General features: G+C 38.5%; 1 pseudogene; it reads right to left on the minus strand.

Moving 5' to 3' along the window:
- Window positions 1–1161: 1161 nt before the first annotated feature.
- LOC115951682 overlaps window positions 1162–23310 on the minus strand; it is a 36781-nt pseudogene continuing 14632 nt past the window's right edge.

Here is a 23310-nt window from a genome sequence, read left to right on the forward strand (position 1 = left end):
TTTTTAGGTCAGAGGTTGGTTACTATTCTGGTAGCTTTTATTTCAAATTTTATAAACTTCAATATGGTAGAATTTATGTATTATTAACTTTATTGTTTAGATTAGGCTATAATATATTTTCTATTTTGTATATATATATATATATATATATATAAAGGTTAAAATGCAAAACCCACCTTCTAAGATATTTCAAAATTCATTTCAACCCTCTAATTTTATTTTCGTTCATTTCAGTAATTTAAGTTTCAAATTTATTCAATTAAAGCATTTTCGTTAACTTTTGTTAAAGATTTTTGAAAAAAAAAAATGGAACATTTTTCAATCATTAATTGATTTTTTTTTAATTAAAAAAATTTGAAGAAAATTTTTAAAAATTGGAAAATTAACCACAACTGTAGGGTCACGATTTGAGGCCCAAGCCCAAAAGTGTATGAGTCTTGGTCCAAAGAGCCCAATACAATGAATTTGTAGAGAATGGATCAAAGAACTAGATCCTAATGAATTGAGCAACGACTAGTATTGGACTAGAATGACAGTTAAGCACAAGTAATAGACATTGATATTGATGGATTTTCAGTCCGAGGAGGACACAATTATTATATATTGATCGCAGTAGGATACTAAGAAAGTTTAGATTGCTACAGTGTTCTCTTTTTATTTTTCGATCCCCTTTCCATGAAGAGTTTTCTACCTTATATATCTTCCTTTGTGCCATCTTTACCCTCCACTTGTTGATCATCTGAAGCCTCACTTGAGTATTTGTCCCATCAGCCACCTTCCTTAATTCTCTGTGAAATGCGGGAGCCAAGGTAGCACTGTTCAGAGGTCTTCTCCACATAAATGCGGCCAATAAAGTAGCTGTTAGGCATTTAATGTGGTGGTGTCAGCCTTCTCTTAGATATTTTTAAGTTCTTTTCCTTCTCTCATGCCCATGAAGCACATCTCTATCACTAAACCCTCTCGGTGGGTCACTTTAGTTGTTGGGTCATATATTTCAAACCATATTTACTAAGTTCGAGGAATATGTACCCCTCGGACAACCATTCGTTTGCTCTCCACTTATAGGACTTGGTCTGAGAATGTTTCATAATTAATAGCTTCTCCTCGGATCGGTTTATCCCCTCGGATAAAGCCCAAGGCCCAATATGCGATCTTGGGCCCTTACCCCTACAACAACATATAACAAAAATTAATGGAAAAACCTTAATTGAATAAACTTGAATGTTAGAAAACAGAAATGAACAAAAGCAAAAGTTAGAGGATTTAAATGAATTTTGGTGAAACATAAAGGGTGGGTTTTGTATTTTAGCCAAAAAAAAAAATTAGTGTTTTTATTTTATTTTTTGGTTCTATATTTTTGTACTAAAAGGATGATAAAAAAGAATATGATTTTTCTTTCTTTTTTTTTTAAGTGTCATAACAGTTCACCGAACTTGTCTAAGACTAGGTAAGGTCATATAGGTATTGATGAGGATAAATTAAGTGGACAAGGGTGACAGTACATGCTTTGGACAAGGGTGACGAGATGTGTTTTGCCGTCAGCATTTCTCAAGGGCTGACGAGGATCTGGAGTGACGGAACTCCCCATGTAGAGTACCATAAAGCTGGACATCTTGAAGGTGACGGCTCTTAGTTTGACGGAACAACATAGACTGACGGCGTCAGTCTATGAATACGTGATCACCACGTTTGCGTGAACAAGTAAATGACTTGCTCCCCACACTTCATGAAATCTAAGGACTCCTATATGGAAAGAATCCCGTAAAATACGCCCAAGAAAACTCTTATAAGGAAAAGACTTCTACTCCAAGGAAAAGAGGGGCAACCCTCGCTACTATAAAAACCCAAGCACCTTCACAAACCAAGGTACGCATAATTTACCCTCTCTAGCACTCTAGAGCAGTGAGAATAGTTCTGACTTAACCTTCGGAGGGTGTTTGGCCGGTACCACACCGGTACTCTCTGCTAGGTTCTTCCTTTTCGTTGTGCAGGTGCCATTTGCGACGTGCGAGGAACGTGTGACTCACTGGTGGTATTATTTTCGGCATCATCAGGTATGATTGTTAATATCGCGATCTAAGATCGTAGGATAGTCAGATTCTACGATTTGCACTACAAAATCAATCTGAATCTTACAAGGATCGCTTGTAAAGTAGAAATTGGATTGTAGAATTGTATAGAATCACCAGCCTACAGAATTCTTTCACACACTTCAATTGGGCTTTTCTCTTTTTGGTATTGGTCCTTTATTTAGAGATCAAAATGAAAGGAATTTGTTGTCTAGTCCAAAAGAAACCTCCAATTGGACTAAAGTCCATAAAATGACCAAAAAATTAGTAAGAAATATAAAAATATAAAATAAACCCCCATTTCCTTCAATTTCTAATTGCTAATGTTGGTAAAGCCTAAAGTGGTTAGCTAGAACTTTAAAATTCCTCATTTGATATGCATGTCATGTTAAGAACTGTTGCTGTCACAATTTCACTAACATGCTATCATGTAAATATTTTTGAGCTTTTACTATTTTTATTAACGGTGAAAACAAATTTAAAACCATTTGAAATCTCTAGCTCTGAATTACCATTTCATTTTAATTTTCCATTTTAAAAATCTATTGTTAATTGGTATAAAGATTACCTAAAAAAAAGAAGAAATAAAACTCATTCAAGTAAATGCTTTTTAGTTGTTTTCCAGGCCATTTTGTTGTTATGGGTCTGACACTCTAACTTCACCTTGAGTAAAATGAAAACTTGGAAGCACACACAAGCTGGGATTGTCAATCCTCTATTGGTTTATCAATTTACTGTCAATCCTAAATAAAAATGAAAAAAGAAAGCATGGATTCTGCTTAATTCGTGTTGATTATGAACGAATCTTACAATTAAATTTAAGATCAACGTGAAATTTCACCCCCCCCCCCCCCCCCCCCCCAAAAAAAAAAAAAAAAAAAAATGAAGAAGGCAAGGCATTTTATGATCATGCAGAACAAAAAAGTTACTTTGTACTCAATAACCATGCAATGTGAAAGGTCCTCGATGAATGCATTGATGCTGGTTTCAGATGATCCTCCTTTTGCAATTGCACGTTGACACACATGTTGAACTTCACTTGCTCTTGTCCAAATTTCTTTCACTTCATCATTTTCCAAATCCATAAATTTCTACACTAGCCCTGCGATTTCCATTCTTGTCACCAAATTGTCCATTTCCACATCTTGCTTCACCCTCCACCCAATTTTCCAATCTTCCACAATTAACTTACTATTCAAGATTTGATCAAAGATAATGGGAAAGGTAAGAAATGGAATACCACATAGCATTCCTTCTCGAGTGGAACTTCATCCACAATGTGACCAAAAGCCCCCTACAGAAGAATGAGATAAGACCCTCAATTGATTGCACCAAGGCACTACCAATCCTCTATGACCACAAACCTCTTTCAATTTGCTAGTCTCATCATGTGCTACCCAAAAGAATCTGACACTTCTATCACGCAAACCAGCTGCAATTTCATCCATTTGGGCACTAGAAATTGAAAGAAAACTTTCCATTGAAATATATAGAACGGAACTTCTAGGTTGGCAATCTAGCCAATGTAGATAGTTGTTGTCCTTGTGGTTTGTGTTTTCTCCAAAATCAAAGTTAAGTACGATTGGGCCCATAGCATATACAGGGAATGAGAATTCTACTTTCAGAACATCGAATACTTTGGATTCGAACTCATAGATAGCTATGAATAAGAGATATTGTGCTTTGGTTACCCATGAAAAAGCTTCAAGAAACCTTTGCGTCATTTGTTGGTTTCTCCCACGAAAAGGAATATTCACTAGTGGTGTGGAGGAAATTCCAGGGATGTAATTTACATGCTCCTCGGATTTTGCTGACATAAACAAAACCAATTGTATCATTAGAAATCCACAATTGGGTAACATAGTCCTAGTAAAGGCATGTCAATGAAGAAACTACATGTATTGGTAATTAGTTCACTTATTCTTCCTTACCAAAAATTAATAGTTGCTTTGAAGTTTTGTTCGAGTTACTATGAAAGTAAAGTTGACTTTTTGATGAAATAGCTCTTTCGTCTGAAGTAGCTAAGGGTTAATTAAATTTCATAGGAAAAAAATTAATTAGTAAAAATAAAACAAGAAAAAAAAGTAAGAACACATGCTATTTTATATTGTTGGTTGTAGCAAAACCTTATCCAAAAAGTAATCCATCCTCTTATTTGTCAGGGTAATCTCTCCAATTTCTACATTGCCTTTGTTCAGCAACTACAGCTTCATTCAGCATTACCACATCAATCTCTTTGTTAATCTTTCAAAGCATAGGATGAGCTAGTGAATGGCAGCAAGCGATGGCTACAACACTTACGGATTATAGGTGGTTGTTCTTTGCATTATCAAGCTTTAGAAATTTTATTTTTTTGGTGAGCAAACTTTTATGGATTTTTTTTTTTTTTTTGGGAGGGAGCCACAATTATGGATCCATTATCTATTTTTATTTTATTTTATGGGTCCCTTTAAGTCAAATGTTATTATTTAGAGCATTCACAATGGTGATGCAAAAAAAAAAGTCGGCTTTCAACAACTAAAAAAAATACTTTATTTATTTTAACACGTCACTTTAGAATAAACTCAACATCAAAAGTTCTATTTTTTTTTTTACTAAAATTAAATATTCTTTTATTATTTTTTTTATTCTTTATCTATGTCTCTTTCTCTTTCTTCCTCTCCATCACTCTCTCCTCTCTGAAGCAAGAACAATCAACAAGAAAACAAACCCACACCTCTTTCTTCTCAACCTAGCAAACCCATAGCCACCGCCAATGTCAACAAACCCAAAACCACCACCACCCACAATCCTAACAAATCACAGCCACCAACCATTGCATAACCCAGAAAAATCCATCATATGGATACCCACCACAAACTGAAACCCACCCACCTGCCATCACTGCAAACCCCTGCCCAAAATCAACCCACCAAAAAACAACCTAACCACCACTGTGACCACAAACCAACCACCACCTCCATCATGCCCACAAGACAAAATCAAACCAACAACCACCACAAACCCAAATCAATCAATAACCAAACACACAATAGGGGAGAGAGAGAGAGAGAGAGATTTGGCCCTAGCAAAAGAAATTCTTTATAAAAAAGATAGAAGAGAGGGAAGAGCGGCAACCACCGTTGGTGGTAGTTTGCTGCATGTCACCACTATCAATGGTGGCCTCTCATTAGCTTTGTTCATGGATCTTAGCTAAATCCAGTTGTGTGTGTGTGTGTGTGTGTGTGTGTGAGAGAGAGAGAGAGAGAGAGAGAGAGAGAGAGAGAGAGAGGAGAGAGAGAGAGAGAGAGAGAGAGAGAGAGAGAGAGAGAGAGAGAGAGAGAATAAAAAAAATAGTTTTTAATTTTAACTTGTTGGTACAATAATTGCTATAGATAACAGTTACTATAGCTAGTTGTTAAAAAAAAATTTAGCTTTAACATCACTGATAATACAAGATTTTTGGCTTTTTGAGTGGTAAAATAACTATTTTGCCAAAATACCACCATCAATGTGGATGCTATTAAGATGCAACCCTATAATTTTGGAATCAAACTTTTTGTTAACTTCATCTACTTTTGCCATGTAAAATTTTGAAAACACATATTTTTTCATGTCATTATTTTATAAAAAAAAATTGGTTGATTTTACTTCCTCCTACATTGTACATGTCCAACAAATATTTATATAAAATGAAGGGATAAATCAATAGATATCCTATGAGCATTAATTTAGAAAAAAAAAAATTAGAAATTTTCATGGGAAAATGAAAAAGTAACTAAATTTTTGTCAACCTTTTATATTTCCCATAAAGGTGGTATCAAAAAATTTCTAAAATGATCCATGCACAATTGCCCTAAGGGTATCTGTTAACCGTAACTTAAATGAAAAGGCTTTGAATTTTTGTTAAATTTTCTTTAATGTTGCCACATAATTTTTTGAAAATACAAAATTTTCCAAATCATCATTTAATTTTTTTTTTTTAATTCAGTTTTTAGAACTTTTAAACAAAAAAATGAATTTATTTATCATGATGCTTTTGTGGCACCAATCACATAGCTACCAAGTCAATTTGTAAATCTTTATAGTAAAATTAGTCATATATTTTATTATTTTCTTATATAGTATATTTCATTGATGTGTTTGTTAATATTATAAAGATCTATAATTAAAAAATAATTGATAAAATCAAGGCTTGATTGACATAGTTCAAATATGTAATTATACCTATTGTAAGGGCACATTATGGTTCCTAAGCATAAAAAGTAAAAGGATTAAGGCCTAAAGAGCCCAACACAACGAATTTATAGAGAGTGGGTTGGAAACTAGTCAATAAGGTTGACAACAATCACAATAGATTAAAGATGACAAGAAAATAAAGACAAACAAGTTTTGTGCAAAGAAACTCTTCCTCAACAAAGTCCAAGAAGAACAGTCTTTGTATATATTTCTCTTGAACTTAATTACAGTTATAGTTCTTATTGCTACAGTGTTTTTCCTACAGATCCTCAGATGATCCTCTTGTAATGGGGTCTTTCTTCTTTATATTACTCTGTTTTGCTTCATCTCAGCCCTCTACGTGTAGATCAAGTTGCTGGCTTTAATCCTTGTCCCATTAGCACCTTCCTAAAGTCTTTGGGGATAGCTATAAGGCTGAATATTACTGTTGTGGTATCACCTCTACATTAATGCGGCTTGAGAGTTAGCTGCAGAGCATTTAATGCGATGGTAGCAGCTTTCTCCTAGATATTTCTCAGCTTCCCTTTGTCCTATTTCCTCATGATGTTTATCCTTACCAGTAGAATTGTCCGAAGTGTTGCTCTTGATGGCAGGTCAAACCTTTTGACCTCTACTCTGCTTAGCCAAGGAGGCATTTCTCTTCAGACTACCTTCCCAAACCTTCAAGGCCAAAATCCCTCCATAACCTACTGATTTGTACGTCTTCGCTAATGTCTAATTGTCCTCGAGCTGCTAATGTCCTCAGACAAAGCTCACGGCCCAATATGCATTCTGGGCCTTGCATCCTTACAATAGCCCTTCGAAATTCCCGTCTTTTGCTCTTCGGGGAAAAAGGTGGATTTTGATATTACAACAATTATTCTGCTCTGTCCTTACGTCATCTTTGTTTGTGCAGGTTTCTTTTTAACTGCCCAAAAGCACGCTCTTGACGTTTCGGCATCTGGGACGCACTTGCATTTATTTTTTGCGGCTCCATGTTCCCCACATTCTATGGTACGATGAAGATCCAACAGTTGAAGATTTTATGGGGACTTGGGCGTGAGTTTTCCCACTTGCTTTTCCCTCTCATATATATATTGCCTGAAGACCTCGACTATTTCACTTTTTACACTCTCAAATCTCAAGAATTAGTCTAAGGAGCCCATCTTCCCTTCCGTAAGTTGTCTTTCGTATTTTCTTCTTTTTTTATTTATTTTTTATTTTCATTTAGAGCATTTTCTTCCTTGGCCCCTCGAATTTCACCTCGTCCCCCTCATACCTTAGACTATTTTTCAAATGGGTAGATTTGCTTACGTAGTAGACACCCCTGAGGGTATAAAGAGCTTTAAAGCTCGTTACCATATTCCTCCTAGGGTTTCCATCAGATACTGTCACCGAGGGGAATGGCATGCCCTAAGGCAGGAGGGAGAAGTGGTAATCCCTATGATTGCCTTCATAGAAGGAGGGACGAGAATCCCTATGGGTAGGGTAACTAGGGCTACCTCATCACTCATAGACTCTCCCCTACCTAATGTGCTACTAACATGTTTAGGATTCTAGGTAGTGTAGATGCTCTTAATGAGAGGATGAATGTAAACCTTACCCACCATGACGCGAATTGGGTTTACAACCACCACAAACTAACAGGGCAAGGGTACTACCTAAAAATTAGAGTTCCCACGGTCAAACTCATATCATGTCTCCCTGAGTACAACAAGGGTATGGATAAAAATTATCTAATCATCTCAAGGGAGTGGCATGATGAGCTTCACTGCCCAACACGAGAAAGGACACCAGGTGGGGTGTTTAGGTATAGGTTTACTATTTTAACAATATCCCTTTTCTTACTAACATTTTCTGCATTTACCCTTTCTATCTATACTTGTAATTTAATTCCTCTTTTACCAATGCTGTATTTCTAACAATGTTTTTGTTTTTGGTGAATTTGCAGATAAGTACTCTGCCATCCCTAATTTCAGCCTTGTCAATGAGCCAGATCTGACAAGAATACTTAAGTCCAAGATCTTTGTCCACAAAGACGGACAATTAAGAGCATCCCACCTCATTCTCAGCTATGAACCCTTATCATCCAGCTTCCAAGCACCAAAGTACGTGATCAGAGCGAGAGACCCACGCTTGCACCAGATCAATATCGTCGTACCGGGTTTCCTCGTTACTGGCTCTATTCTAGAAGGTGTACAACAAGTAGAACTGCCATTTCAACACGCTGCCGAGAAGCAAGCAACTCCTTCCTAGCCAACAATTAAGGAGGATGAACAAGTAGTTGAAGTTTTAGACTTTGAGGACGAGTTTGAGGTTTTCAACCAACTTGAATCCTCAGAGCCTCTAGCTGGTGACCTTAGCCACCTTCCTCTAGCCTAAGTAAGTAGCATCCAAGAAGCTGTAAGCGTTCCTGACGCAATGGTGCTACAACGCAAGGCTAAGACAAGTCTCTTGGAGCTTCTGAAGTCCAATGCGGGGGGTAATGTGCTTCAGGTGGCCATTCAAACCAAACCCCCCACTCCTCCTCCTTTCCAAGCCTCTCAAGTTGACCTTGCTGATAAGAAGACAAAACGGGACCCCAAGGGCAAGGAAGTCGTGGAGGAAGGGAGGGGTTTTCCCACTAGAAAAGCTAAACCTCAGAAAGGGGCCAAAGTGGCCAGGATTGGCCAGACGAGGTCCTCCAGTGAAGGATCCATAGTGGACAGGGGGCATGACCGCTCCTCCAAAATCCAACCTTGGAATCCTCCATTTGTGCTAAATGGATCTCCTCTCCCTTCAAATGTCTCAATAAGGGACTTCCAGCAAGGGAGAGTTGGATACATGACAGATGCTGTGGAGTAGGCTCTATTACTACTAGGAGACATGGCCGACTTAAGGACCATGAAGAAACACGAGGTGTTTCTAAGTCTCAAGAGGGACCTTGCATTGGTAAGTACTGTATACCTTTTTTCTTATTTGCATTTATTTTTTAGTTATTATTATTATTATTATATATTTACACTTAAGGCTCTAATTGCTTTCTTTCATTACTGTACTATTTCCTTTGAAAGCTATCTAGTCAACGCATTTAGTCGAGGAGCTGGTGACCAAATCCCACCGGCAAATGAAAGAGGAAGAAGGGAGGCGGATCGTTGTCGTGGAGGCCTTTTCCTTGGCCGAAAAAAGGATCCAGGAGCTGAACAACCATTTGACCAAGGTTGATCGGGAAAGGAAAAGTGCCGAGGCTGGTTTGCATGGACTCAAGAAACAGGCAGAAAGCCAACGTAAACAGCTTCACTAGACTGAAGACCAGCTATCTGCAGCTAAGGAACAGATAAAGGCTTTGAAGAAGAAGTTGGAAGAGACGGAGAAAGCTGTAGAGAAAGCCGAGCAAGATGGCTATGATGTTGGGGTGGCAGAGACTAAGAAGACCTTTAGGGTTGAGGTCTCTGGGATTTGTAGAACCTACTACCTTCAGGTGTGGAATGAGGCCCTCAACCAGGCTGTGGTTGAGGCCTCTTCTGCCTTAAGGAAAGCAAAAAGCGTCTATTATCTCTCAGCCATCCGAGCATCAGGCCCTTCAAGCTCCAAAGCTGACACTATCCCTAAGGATCTAGATCCCAACAAAGGCGTATCTACTAAGGCTCTCCCCTCTTCCAATGATCCTCCTAAAGACACAGAGCAAGTTAGGGCAGTTGAAAAGGAAAATGACACAACTAAAGGAGTGGTCCCTAAAGCTACCAAGCCTCCAGTTGCACCCCAAAGACCCTTCTAAGGATAAAGGAACCTCTCGAAGCCTAGAAATTATCCTAGCAACCCTTCCCATGCCTTCCAAGGAGGATCCCAAGGGTAAAGGTCCAACCTCCATCACGGCTGCTACTGCTAAATCTACCAAGGCCCTGGCAAAAGACAACCCTCCTCTTAATATTAAGTAGGGCCTTGGCTAGATTTAGTAGACTTTCTTGTTTTCATGTAATTGTTGTTTATATTTGCAAAGTTGTACTTATTTTGCCTTTTCCAAGGCTTTATTTAATGACAAGTGCTAACCTTCTTTTATGCTCTATTACATTTGTGCAAATTCAAACATAACTTCTGCTTTACCTTTCACTTAATTGATATAAAAATGAGATATAATTTCATTCAATTTAAGATATACCTACATTCTTGACTTCAACAATTATCTATACAAGTGATAGTATAGTTGCTACACTTTACACAATCAACAATAGAACAGGCTAAACCTTCCAAGTCTACAATCTTTAATAAAGTATAATCTTAACTTCAAAAACATACCTTACATGTTTGAAACAAGCAACTCATATGACTATATGTGCTTTAGGCTTTCCTTCTCAATCTCAAATAATGATAAGCCATGCACTTACTTACAGTTTCACATACTCATCCACTTAACAGCATATCAAAGCAGTGGTAGGTGTTAATTTATCCATAGTATATGGTTCGAGGAACCAAATATGACTAAGGTTTTGTTTAACACCTAGGGAGATACTGAGTAATGTTAATTTACCCAAGGTATATGGTCCAAGGAGCCAAATATGACCAAGGTTCTATTTAACACATGAATATTTGCTTAAGGAGTATTTATTCACCCACGATATGTAGTCCGAGGAGCCAGGCATGACCATGCTTCTATTTAATACTTAAACAAACAATAAGGAATATTAATTTACTCAAGGTATGTGATCCGAGGAACCAAACATGACCAATGTTCTATTTAATATTCAAACAAGTAATTAAGAAAATTAATTTACCCATGGAATGTGGTCTGAGGAACCAGGCATTACCAATGTTCTATTTAATAAATATTAATTTACCCAAGGTCTGTGGTCCGAGAGACCAGGCATGACCAAGGTTCTGTTTAATATTCAAACAAGTAATCAAGAATATTAATTTACCCAAGGTATGTGGTCCGAGGAACCAGGCATGACCAAGGTTCTGTTTAATATTCAAACAAGTAATCAAGAATATTAATTTACCTAAGGTATGTGGTCTGAGGAACCAGGCATGACCATGGCATTTTCTCTTTGTTTGAGCTTTTGTTAATAATATGCCAACTGAACCATGGCATTTTCTCTTTGTTCTTCAATCAAATCTAGGCTCCTTTCCATTAGTTTGTCATTGTTGTTTGGAGTGAACAAGCTCGTCCTCAGCATGGGGAACCCAGTCTCCAAAGGAATCACAACCTCAGACACATAAGTCATTGAAAAGGGTGTTTCCCCTATTGACCGACGAGGGGTAGTCTGATATTCCCAAAGAACATGTGGCAGTTCTTTCACCCACTTACCCTTTGCATCATCCAACCTCTTTTTAAACCCATTCACTATGACCTTATTGACAGCCTTGGCTTGTCCATTCCCCTGTAGATAAGCCGGAGTTGAATACCTATTCTTAATACCTAATTCGCAGTAGTACCTCCTGAAAGCCTTACTATCAAATTGAAGTTTATTGTCCGAGATGAGGGTATGAGGAATCCCAAATCGAGTGACAATATTTTTCCACAAAAACCTCTTTGCATCCACATCCCTAATGTTAGCTAATGGATCAACATCAACCCACTTGGTGAAGTAATCAGTGCCAATCAAAAGCCATCTCCTATTTCTTGCTACCTTAGGGAATGACTCCATAATATCTAAGTCCCATTGAGCAAAAGGCTTGGGACTAGACAGAGGATTAAGGACACCCCCCGACTGATGAATGTTAGGAGTAAATCTCTAATATTGGTCACACTTCTTCACATATTCTTGTACTTTCTTCTACATACTTGGCTACCAATACCCTTGAGTGAGGGCCTTGTGAGATAGTGATCTACCCCTTGTATGACTTCCACAAATCCTTTCATGTAACTTTTCCAAGAGTGACTCTACTGCCTCAGGATGGATGCATAGCAAACATTGCCAAGAAAAAGAGTGTTTGTATAACTTTTGATCCTTGGACAAGCAAAAACGAGGAGCTTTTCTTCTCACTTTATCTGCCTCCCCCTTCTCCTCGGGCAAGATATCATCCTTAAGGAATAGAACTAAAGAATCCATCCAACTAGGCCCTACCCTAATTTGATGAACCTGGGCCTTCTCTCTCTTTATCTTAATGGGCTAATATAAATCTTCAACGAGGATAACTTGTGGTAAACTTTGCGCCAAATAGGCAGCTAGGATGGAAAGAGAGTCAGCATGCATATTTCTGCTTCTTGGGATTTGCTGCAAGATGAAATACTCAAAACTTGATTGCAAGTGCCTAACTTGGCTTAGGTACTCTTGCATTATCAAATCTCTAGCTTCCAACTCTCCCTTTACTTGACCTACAACCAATCTTGAATCCGAAAACACCTCCACTGCTTTTCCTCCCATTTTTTGAACCATAGCCATCCCTACCAATAAAGTCTTATACTCAGCCTCGTTATTTGTGGCTGAGAAGCCCAACCTTAAGGATTTCTCAATAGTAATCTTTTTGGGAGATACCACAATTAGCCCCACTCCAGATCTTCTTTGATTAGCTGTACCATCAACGTATAATTTCCAAGATAGAGGTCCTTGTAAAGAGATTGTCTCAACTGATTTTCCTTCCATTCTTTGCTTTTCGCCTTCCTCTTCTAGTGGAGGCTCAATAAATTTAGCCACCAAATTTGCAAGGACCTAGCCCTTAATAGAGGTGCGAGGCATGTACTTGATATCAAAAGCCCCTAAGATTGTCCCCCACTTGGCAATTCTTCCTGTGTAATCAGCTTTTTGAAGTAGTGATTTAAGGGGAAGTTGGGTTAAAACCACAACTGTATAAGCTTGGAAATAATGAGGGAGCTTTCGTGTAGTATGCATCACTGCCAAGATGGCCTACTCTAATGGTAAATAATGAACTTCTGCTTCATGCAACGACTTGCTCACACAATAAACTGGCTTTTGCACTCCATTATTAACTTTTATCAGTACTAGGCTCACCGCGTGAGAGGCTACAGCAATGTAAGCAAACAGAACCTCCTCCTCTTCGGGCCTGGACATGATGGGTGGCTGAGAAAGATACTTTTTCAACTACTAGAAGGCTACGACACATTTCTCGGTCCACTTAAATCCCTTCCACTTATGTAACAATTGGAAGAAAGGTCTAAACTTGTCCGCTAACTGAGAGATGAATCAGTTCAGAGCAGCAATCATTCTTGTTAATTTCTGGATTTCCTTGGGATTCCGAGGAAGCTGCAAATTGTTAATTGCCTTGATCTAATGAAGGTTGACTTCAATTCCATGATAAGTGACCATATAACCAAGAAACTTGCCCGAACTAACACCAAAAGAGCACTTGGAAGCATTAAGGCGTAAATTATGCTTTCTTAGTATTTCAAAAATATTTCAGAGGTCATTCACATGCTCGGACTCTACCTTGCTCTTCACCACCATATCATCTATGTAGACTTCAATGTTTTTGTCGAGTTGAGGCTTGAACATCCTAGTCATCATCCTCTGATATGTAGATCCTACATTCTTCAGTCTGAAGGGCATCACTTTGTAATGGTAATTCCCAATAGGCATAACAAAAGCAGTCTTCTCCTGATCATCCAAAGCTAACGGTATTTGATGATACCCTTGAAAGGAGTCCAAAAAGCTCATCTGAGGATGACCCACAGTTGCATCCACCAATTGGTCTATTTGAAGCATTGAGAAGGGGTCTTTTGGGCAAGCTTTGTTTAAATCAGTGAAGTCTATACATACTCGCCATTTCCCACTCTTCTTCTTTACCACCACTATATTAGCCAACCATTTAGGATAAAAACACCTTTTTTATTACCTATGCCGGCTTAACCTTGATCACCTCCTCCTTGACAGCATCAGAGTGTTCTTTAGAAGAGCGCTGAGGTGGTTGCTTTTTAGGAGCAACAGATGGACTAATGTTTAAGTGGTGGCAAATAAAATTTGGATCCACCCTAAGAGCCTCATAAGCACTCCATGCAAACACATCAACATTTTTCTTAAGGAAAACAATCAATTCTTCCTTCTCCCGAGGAGGTAGTTGCACTCCTACTTGGAAAAACTTCTCGTCGTCATCAATAACGATTTTTTCCAATTCTTCACACTTTGCCCTTTCTACTACCATGTCTGCGAACAAGACTATTCCCCTTGATTGCTATAAATCCCTCTTTGTAGGGGCCGAGGATTCACCTCCAGTCTGATGCCTAATTGCAGCCACTAAACACTGTCTGGCCATAGATTGACTTCCAATCAGCTTTTCAACCTGATCCCCTGATAGATACTTCACCTTCAAGTGCAAGGTGAAAGACACAGCCCCCATGGCATGAAGCCAAGGTCTTGCCACAATAGTAGTGTAGAGGGAGTAGGCATCTACTACAACGAAGTTCACTTCCATAACTTCTGACCCTACTTGAACAGGTAGTCTGATTTAGCCTTTCGGAAAGACAATCCTCCCATCAAACCCTATTAGAGGAGAGTTATAACAGACCAAGTCCTCAAGCTTCAACTTCAACCCCTTAAATAGATCAGGGTACATGATCTCTACACTGCTTCCCCAATCTACCAAAACCCTCTTTATAGCATACCCTCCAATTCTAAGGGTAACCATCAGGGCATCATCATACGGCTGCAGGGTTCCCACCTTATCCTCATCGGAAAAGCTCAAGGCTGGTCGAACACCCATTCTACTCCTTTTAGGATCAGGGATCAGGACCTCTGCAAATGGCCGATCTATAGACATCACCCTAGATGGATGAAAGCCAGTCCTACCTAGGGCAGCAAAGATAACGCTGATTGTCCCCAAAGGCGGTCTTAAAGAAGCATACTTCTGAGCTCCCGACCCTGCCTGACTACCTTGTCCACTGGGCTAATACAAGAGTTGTTTTAACTTCCCAATCTTAACTAGCTGCTCTAGATGATTCCATAAAGTCCTACACTCTTCTGTAATGTGTCCTCGATCTTGGTGGTACTGATAATGAAGACTTTAATTACACTTTGTAGGGTCTCCACCCATCTTATTGGGCCACCAAAAATATGGCTCATTCTTTACTTTCTCCAAAATTTGGTATACAGGCTCCCTGAACATTGTGTTAACTATTTGGACAATAGCAAACCCAGAGTGCCCAAAAAAATCTTTCTTGGGTCGACTATTATTGTATCTCTCCGACTTGAAATCCCTTTGGTCTTGAGAAACTACCTTGTCTTTCCCCTTTTCTTGTTGTTGGTCCTCCTTTACCCATTTGTACTCATCAATATGATCCATGAGCTAGCGTACACTCCTAATGGGCTTCTTCGTCAAAGACTTCCTCAAATTGTGCTCAGCAGGCAAGTCGACCTTGAAAGTCCTTATAGCTACATCATCAAAATTCTCATCTATATCATTAAAAATTTCCCAGTACCTGTCAGAGTAGGTCTTCAGGGTTTCTCCCTCTCGCATGATCATGGACAGCAAAGAATCCAAGGGCCAAGGAACCCTACTGAAAGTAACAAAGCAAGCCCCAAACGCTCTAGTGAGCTTTTTAAAGGAGTTAATCGAACCTTCCTTCCACCCATCAAACCATCTCATCGCCACAGGCCCCAAGCTGGATGGGAACACCTTACACATCAAGGCTTCATTCTTTGAGTGAACAACCATTCTTTAGTTAAAGTGCCTGACATGCTCCACAAGGTTTGTTCTACCATTATACATGGTAAACGTTGGCTAAGTAAATCATCAAGGAAGTTTTTCTCCTTCAATCCTTTGTGTAAAAGGTGACTTATAAATCTAGTTTAGAGCCCTACTCATGGCGTCATTACCACTTCTCCGCTTATAATGGCAATCCTCATTGCATGAGTCTTAGGAGGAGTCCTTGATCTAGGCTTGTAGCTGTTGTCCTTATCATCATCAGAAGAAGGCTCCAAACTTGAAGGAGTCCCTCTCTGTTGCCTACGACGTAACTTCCTACGTAGATGGTCAATCTCCAACTACATGTTCCTAGTATTCTCTCCATGAGACATGTGACTCCCACTTCAAGACTGGCTCCTATTAGTATGCGTGGTATGTACACTAACCTCACAATCCCTCATTCACTCAAGGTTGAAAAAATGATCTTGACGTTGGGAACTAACAGATTCTTCTTGACGTTGGGACCTTATCCTATCATGGCTAAACGTTGATCTCACCAAAGCTCAAGTGTTCCCATAGATGGCGCCAATTGTAAGGGCACATTTTGGATAGCAGTGGATAATGGAGAGATGGAGGGTTTAAGTATTTGCAGAAATGGACCCAAAATCTCACACCTTTTCTTTGCAGACGTCAACATTATTTTTTACAAGGCCACACTTGAAGAGTGCAACGCTTTACAAAAAATCCTTGCAGTCTATGAGAAGGCATCCGAGCAGCAGTTGAATAGAACCAAAACATCATTGTTTTTTAGTAGTAATACTTCGGAAGAAGTGAAGGAAGAAATCAAAAATAGATTTAGGGCACAAGTCATTCAGCAACATAAGAAGTTCTTGGGATTACTGTCTCTTGCGGGAAGAAATAAACGGCATTCTTTCAAGGAAATTAAAGAAAGGCTTGGTAAGAAATTGGCAGGTTGGAAGGAGAAACTCTTGTCAAAAGTAGGAAAAGAAGTGTTGATTAAGGCTGTAGCTCAAGCTATACCTACGTACACTATGAATTGCTTTAAAATAACCGACTCTCTATGTGATGAATTGACTAGTCTGATTTGCAATTTTGGTGGGGTTAGAAACAAAATGAGAGGAAGATGGCTTGGATTAGTTGGGACAAACTATGTGAACCCAAGGCAGCCGGTGGAATGGGTTTTCATCAACTAAAACAATTCAATCTTGCACTACTTGCCAAACAAGGATGGAGGCTTCAAACAATGTAGAATTCCCTATTATATAGGCTGTTTAAAATGCAGTATTTCCCTCGTATAGATTTTATACATGCTTCAATTGGTACAAATCCATCTTACATGTGGAGTAGTATCATGGCGGCTCAATATTTGGTGAAGCAGGGGAGTTGGTGGAATGTAGGTAAAGGGACATCCATTCGGGTATGGGGAGACAAGTGGCTGCCTTCTGCATCAACATACCAAGTAGTATCTCCTAGACTATTCTTGAGTGCAGAAACAAAGGTGTGTGAATTGATTGCACAGGATTCTAGCCAATGGAAAGCACAGGTGATTGATGCACTTTTCCTTCCACACGAGGCAAAGTGTATTAAAAGCATACCACTGAGTATACAACCACCTAAGGATAGACTTATGTGGGCAGAAAGTGCAAATGGATTATTTAGTGTCCATAGCGCATACAAGTTAGCAATGAACCTCTCTCAGCCTACCAATCATGGCTCAAGCTCAGATGATAGCCAAACTAAAAAATTCTGGAAGTTACTATGACAGATACCAGCACCACATAAGGTTCGGCATTTCATATGGAGGGCATGCCGTGACAATTTACCAACAAGGAAGAATTTAGTACGAAGACAGGTGCTGTAAGATGACTGCTGTAGTGAGTGTCATGAAAAACCTGAGACATCAGGCCATCTATTTTGGAGTTGCCCTAGAGCAAGGGAGGTATGGAGTTGCACTAAGATCCATTTTAGAATTGACACAGATAATATTCACTCTTGCTTTGATTTAATGTGGCACATGATTATAGGGAGAACCTATGATGAGTCAAAGGTGGCTTTGGTTGCAACAATTGCATGGGCAATATGGGGTAATAGGAATGAGGTGCGTAATGGGAGTAAAAAGAAGTCGGGCAATGAATTGGTGCAGTGGACTTCTCACTACCTCAAGGAGTATTATGCAGCACTTGAGCGACCAGCCACAGTTCCAGCGGTTCAAGTAACGATGTAGTCACCTCCACTGCCGGACAAATATAAAATTAATGTGGATTAGCGGTCTTCAAGGCCCAGAAAGCAGCAGGAGTAGGTGTCTTAATTTGGGACTGCCATGGTTAGGTAATAGCAACGTTGAGTAAAAAGATCAATGCACCTTTGGGGCCTTTGGAATCTGAGGCAAAGGCTGTTGAAGCAGGAGTTCAGTTCGCAAGAGAAATTGGTATCCAGGACTTTATCATGGAAGGGGATTCCTTGACATTTTTTAATGCCCTTTGTGGTAACACCTCACCTCCCTCTTCAGTGGCAGTAGTTGTATCAAGTATTAAGGTCTTGAGTGGCTACTTAAACCATGTGGAATTTTCACATGTCCGTAGACAATGTAATAGACTAGCACATCTGTTAGCAAAACATGCGATTGGTATTGTTGATTTTATTGCTTGGGTGGAAGAGAACCCTTGCTTTATTGAGCAATCTCTTCACCATGATGTATCGTTGTTGAACTAATTTGATTAATGAAGTTTTCAAAGTTCCTATCAAAAAAAAAAAAAAAATTGTACATAGACTTACAGTTCGAGTGTGTGTGTGTGAAAGTGTATAACATGATGTGTGTACTAATTTTTACCCTATTTATTATTGATTTTTTTTTTCCAAAAAAAAAAGGGTTAGATTTTAGATTTTTTTTAATATTCCATATTTTTCTTGAATTTATTATTATTATATATTAGTATTACTAACATTTATTTTTATAATTAGTATAATAGTATGTCATGGAACATTGGCTCTGTAGTAGTATAGATTATCATTTTTTGTGTGTGGCTAAACTTAGTATAGATTATCATTTTTTGTGCATGGCTTCTAAACATTGGCTCTGTAGTAGTATCTATTATCGAGGACTCTAAAATGAATAAAAAAATCTCTACTAGGGGTGTATTTAGATACCGCTTATTTTGCTGAAACTGAAAAATTATTGCTGAAAGTACTGTAGATAAAAGTAAAAGTTAGTTGAAATGATACAATGAGGTCCATGAATAGTGCTAAAAGTGCAGTGGGACCCATGAATAGTAGCAAAAATAAGCTGAATAGTGAAATAATTTTAATTTTTAATCCTAACGCACATTAAGGTAGCGTTTGGATTTAACATTTTCTGCAGTACATTTCTGTGTTTGCGTTTATAAATGCAAGGGACCCACGCTACAGTACGCTCACAAACGCGCATAAGCCCAGTTGAAAATGCAGGATGAAAAAATAAATCGCACCATTTCATTAAAAGAGGGCGTGTGCTGTACTGTTCATGGACACAAACGCTCAGTACTATTCACACACAAACAACCCATGAAAGAAGGGTAGAGTCACAAACACAAAACGCAGTGTTCCGGCCAAGGGCTATAATTCTCCAGGAGTTTCTTCTCTCAACTACCATGGCAGATGTCTTCAATGTTCTTCATCAATGCTCTGTCCTCTTCTGAATCAATGAACTACACCTACCCACCAGCCAAAAACCCATCAAAATAGATAAAACACCTACATTGCAAACCCATTACGCAGAAAAAACCCACCCCATTCCCTCTGTTCTTCCTTCACTCGAGCTCACCTTCTCTCCGCTTGGGACGTCGTTGCCGCCACTATGGGTCTCTGCATTCATGGGTAAGTTGTGTCTAACTTCTTATACTCTTTGATCTGTTGGTGTGTGGTTATATTTTTTTTCCATGAGGGTTCAATCTATGGTTTTTTGTGTTCAACGTTTGTGTGTGTTTTCTGTGTCCAATGTTTGTGTTTGGTTTTTGTGTTTTCCATGACACTAGTATGTGGGTTTCTCTTCTATTCGTGTAATTTTGTGTGTATCTCTTCCAACCTTTTTTGTATTTGGACTATGTGAGTTTACTTTGCATTTTTCATGTGGACATGCGTAACTGATTATGATATGCACGAACTGTCTATTGAAATGCCTCAATGAGTATAGAAGGAAGTTGTAGCAATAATGGTTAAGGGGAAATCGAAGGACAGTGGTAATGATGCGAGAACTGATTGGAAAGAACCAACGGAACTAAAAGCATTTTGTGATTTATGTGCTGTTCAAGTCCTAGAGGGCAAGAGGAGTTGAGGATTTTTGAAAAAAGAGTGTTTTGAGCATGAGACTGGATTGGGTCTTGATCCTGGAACTGAGCAACTTGATGCCAGTGATGAGTGGTGGACTTGAAAGATTGCGGTTAGTTCACTTTACATAATTGTGAAAAACTCCGTTGTCTACAACTATGTATTATTGTGTTCTAATTACTGGTTATTCACATGTAGGCATGTCCTAAGGCAAGAAACTTTAAAAAAAGAGGCATGCCGAATAAAGACTCCATGGACATCATGTTTGGAGGCACGTTTGCAATGGGGAAAAGTACATTCTGCACGAGTGGTCAAATACCAAAGGAAAGCACCAAAGGGTCTAGGGACTCCGCTAATAGCAAGGAATTTGTTGACCCCCAATGCCAACCCTCTGTGAATGTTGACCCAATGGACGTTGAAGGCCCATCATCGTCAAGGGCAAGATCGGCAGTGAATAAGGGGAAAGGCTTGGCAAGTGGTGTCCACCTTTTCAAGCCAATTTGCAAGAAACCAAGAAAAATGCGTTTAGTTGTGCAAGAGATGTCCGACTCTTTGAAGAGCATCTCAGATGTTATTGTTGAAAGTAGAAGTGTAAGTACTTGTACACCATGTGCTTCCAAAGCAACTGCTAAGCTTAAATCAATTCTGGACATGGTGTTGAGTCTTCCTGGGGTGCAACCGGGTGATCGCCTTCATCTGTTCAGCACCCTCTTCTTTATGGAAAAAGTTGAAGGTAGGAACATGTTTGTAGCATTAAGCAATGAGACGTGTAGGGAAATTTAGACCCTGGTTGATAGAATTAACAAGTTTTAAACTCAAGTTGTTAATTATATTTATTATGAATAAAACTTGTTAAAACAAACAAACATCAATATGATGTCAAAATCTAATGGAAAAATAAATAAGACAAGATATGATGACCCAGGAAAACTAATGAAACAAACTAGTTTCATAGTAAAAACCTGGGGGGAAACCTTCCCGAAAAGTAATTCACTATAGTTAAGAGAAGTTTCAGATATAGTACAAAAGCTTTGTCCCTAGACTCTACAATCCCCGTAGATGAACTCACAGCAGAAACCTTCTACCGCTTCAGAACCTCTAAACTCTTCAATATATGAATGCCACCTTTTTTGTTGCACGGATCTCAGTACGTGACTAACTCCTTTGCACGAATCCCAATACGTGACTCACTCACCAACTTAAGGAAGAAGAATGTTGGCTGCAAAGTTCTTCACTTCATCAACAATGAAGATTAAGAAGCACTTGGTTACAAAACCCTAAGGCGCAAAGATGCAGTAGCTTCTTTCAAAGAAAATAAGGTATCGGTCACTTTTTTCATATGTTCTACTTGTATTCTCTTATGTGACGGCCTCTAAAGTAAGCTTTATATAGGTCTAGGGTTGTGAGAAAAGAAACCCTACACAAATACATAAGCTTAGGTCAAAAATCAGATCTGTAAATCTAAATTCCCGTAACCTTGACAGATACCTCGATCGATCAAGAATCTGTTGAGCTTCATTCATTAAATCTCGATAGATACCTCGATAGCTATCTGTCGAGCAGGTGTCAAGCTATCTGTCCGCAGGTGTCAAGCTATCTGTCCAGCTTTAATGAATAGCTTTTCTTCACCTGTTTCTTGGTCCAATCTTCATGGCATTAATACTAGACTTGAACAACATGTTTCTTGAAGTATTAAACACATCCTAGATCTACCCAAATACAAGTAAAGTGTGATTTGTCAAAAGATTAGCCAATTACACAAAATATGTCCTTAACAAGAAGGATGTCCAGTTGAAGTGGCTAGAGATGCAGTACCAAAGGAACCCTGAATTTCATTTTTCCTGAAGGAAAGGGGATTGTCTCGATAGGGTTTCTTAGGCTTAGTGTTTTTGTAATCGGATTTTCTTTTTATGTACCTATTGCACTCTCTCTTTTTTCTTTTTTTCTTTTTTTTTTTTTGCAGAAACTATGTTTACCATGGGTGTGTATGTAAGACAATGGCTACTAAATAATTGTCATGTAGTGTATGCTTACTTGTTCCCTTTTCTTCTGCTAGTGCTTATAATTGTCATTATGTTTTTTAGTGAACATTCTTTCTTTTTTCCTTGTGGAGGAGTTAGCTTAATCAGTCGATTGGTTGATTGTGCTGTGATCTGATTTGCTTAATTTGCAGTTAAAATTATACAATTTACACGCACAGATGCTTCCCCTTACTTGTGCTAATTGTTATTTGTGCATTAATTTTATCATTCCAGATTATATGTATGGCTAATAACTGAATTCTGTAAATTTATAATGGCACATCATTGAGCACTTTTTTGTTGTTCTCATCAGTTATTGAAAATCTAGTGTTTATGTTGACAAGATTATTTTTAATGAACTTTCGAAGCTCACATCAAAGCTAGAATTTGGAGGTGAGAATTCATTTCTTTTTTTCAATTGTTTTTTATTTCCATTGTTTTTTATTAGTTGTAGCAAAGAGCTACAAAATTTTATCTTGGTGTGCAGAAGTCTATTAAATGGATAAATCACACATCAGTTATCACTGTTAGTTGTTGGCTTGTTGCCAAGTTTAAACATCATTAAAGCCTGAAGAATTACTGTTTAGAAAGGGAACCACGCAATTAATGTCTTTTGCTGCAATTGAATTTCATCTGATTTGGTTACTCTTATTAATCTAGCGAACTTTACCATTTCAAGTTAGTTCATTGAAGTATATCGACTGATTTTAGGAAGTAAATTTCCATGTTGCCAAGTTCTGATGTGCCATGCATAGGTTTAATAATAGGGAAATAGCCTCCTCCACCTCCAATTGATTGACATTATCACATGGTAGGGAAGACCCACTTACCTTGCAAGTGCAGTATCTTAAGATCAAGACTGACATGAAATTACTTGGTAGCCTAGTTACATGTCACTCAAAAAGCTAGGAAAGTTATTTATTTAACTGTTTGCTTATTTGGGTAAGACAGAAATTTTCTGTTTTGCACATATGGAAGTATTTTTTTTTAGAAATCTGAGGAGAATTTTTCTGTTAATTGTTAAGCGTGAAACAAGCATGAGTACTTCCTTTGTTCCCAACATATATGAGATAACACACAAACTTTGTCTTGTGTTAGCCTTTCCATGTATTGGAAATGCTGATTGCCTAAGTATTGGAGTATCA

Source organism: Quercus lobata, chromosome 1 (assembly GCF_001633185.2).
Source record: "Quercus lobata isolate SW786 chromosome 1, ValleyOak3.0 Primary Assembly, whole genome shotgun sequence".
Taxonomy (NCBI): domain Eukaryota; kingdom Viridiplantae; phylum Streptophyta; class Magnoliopsida; order Fagales; family Fagaceae; genus Quercus; species Quercus lobata.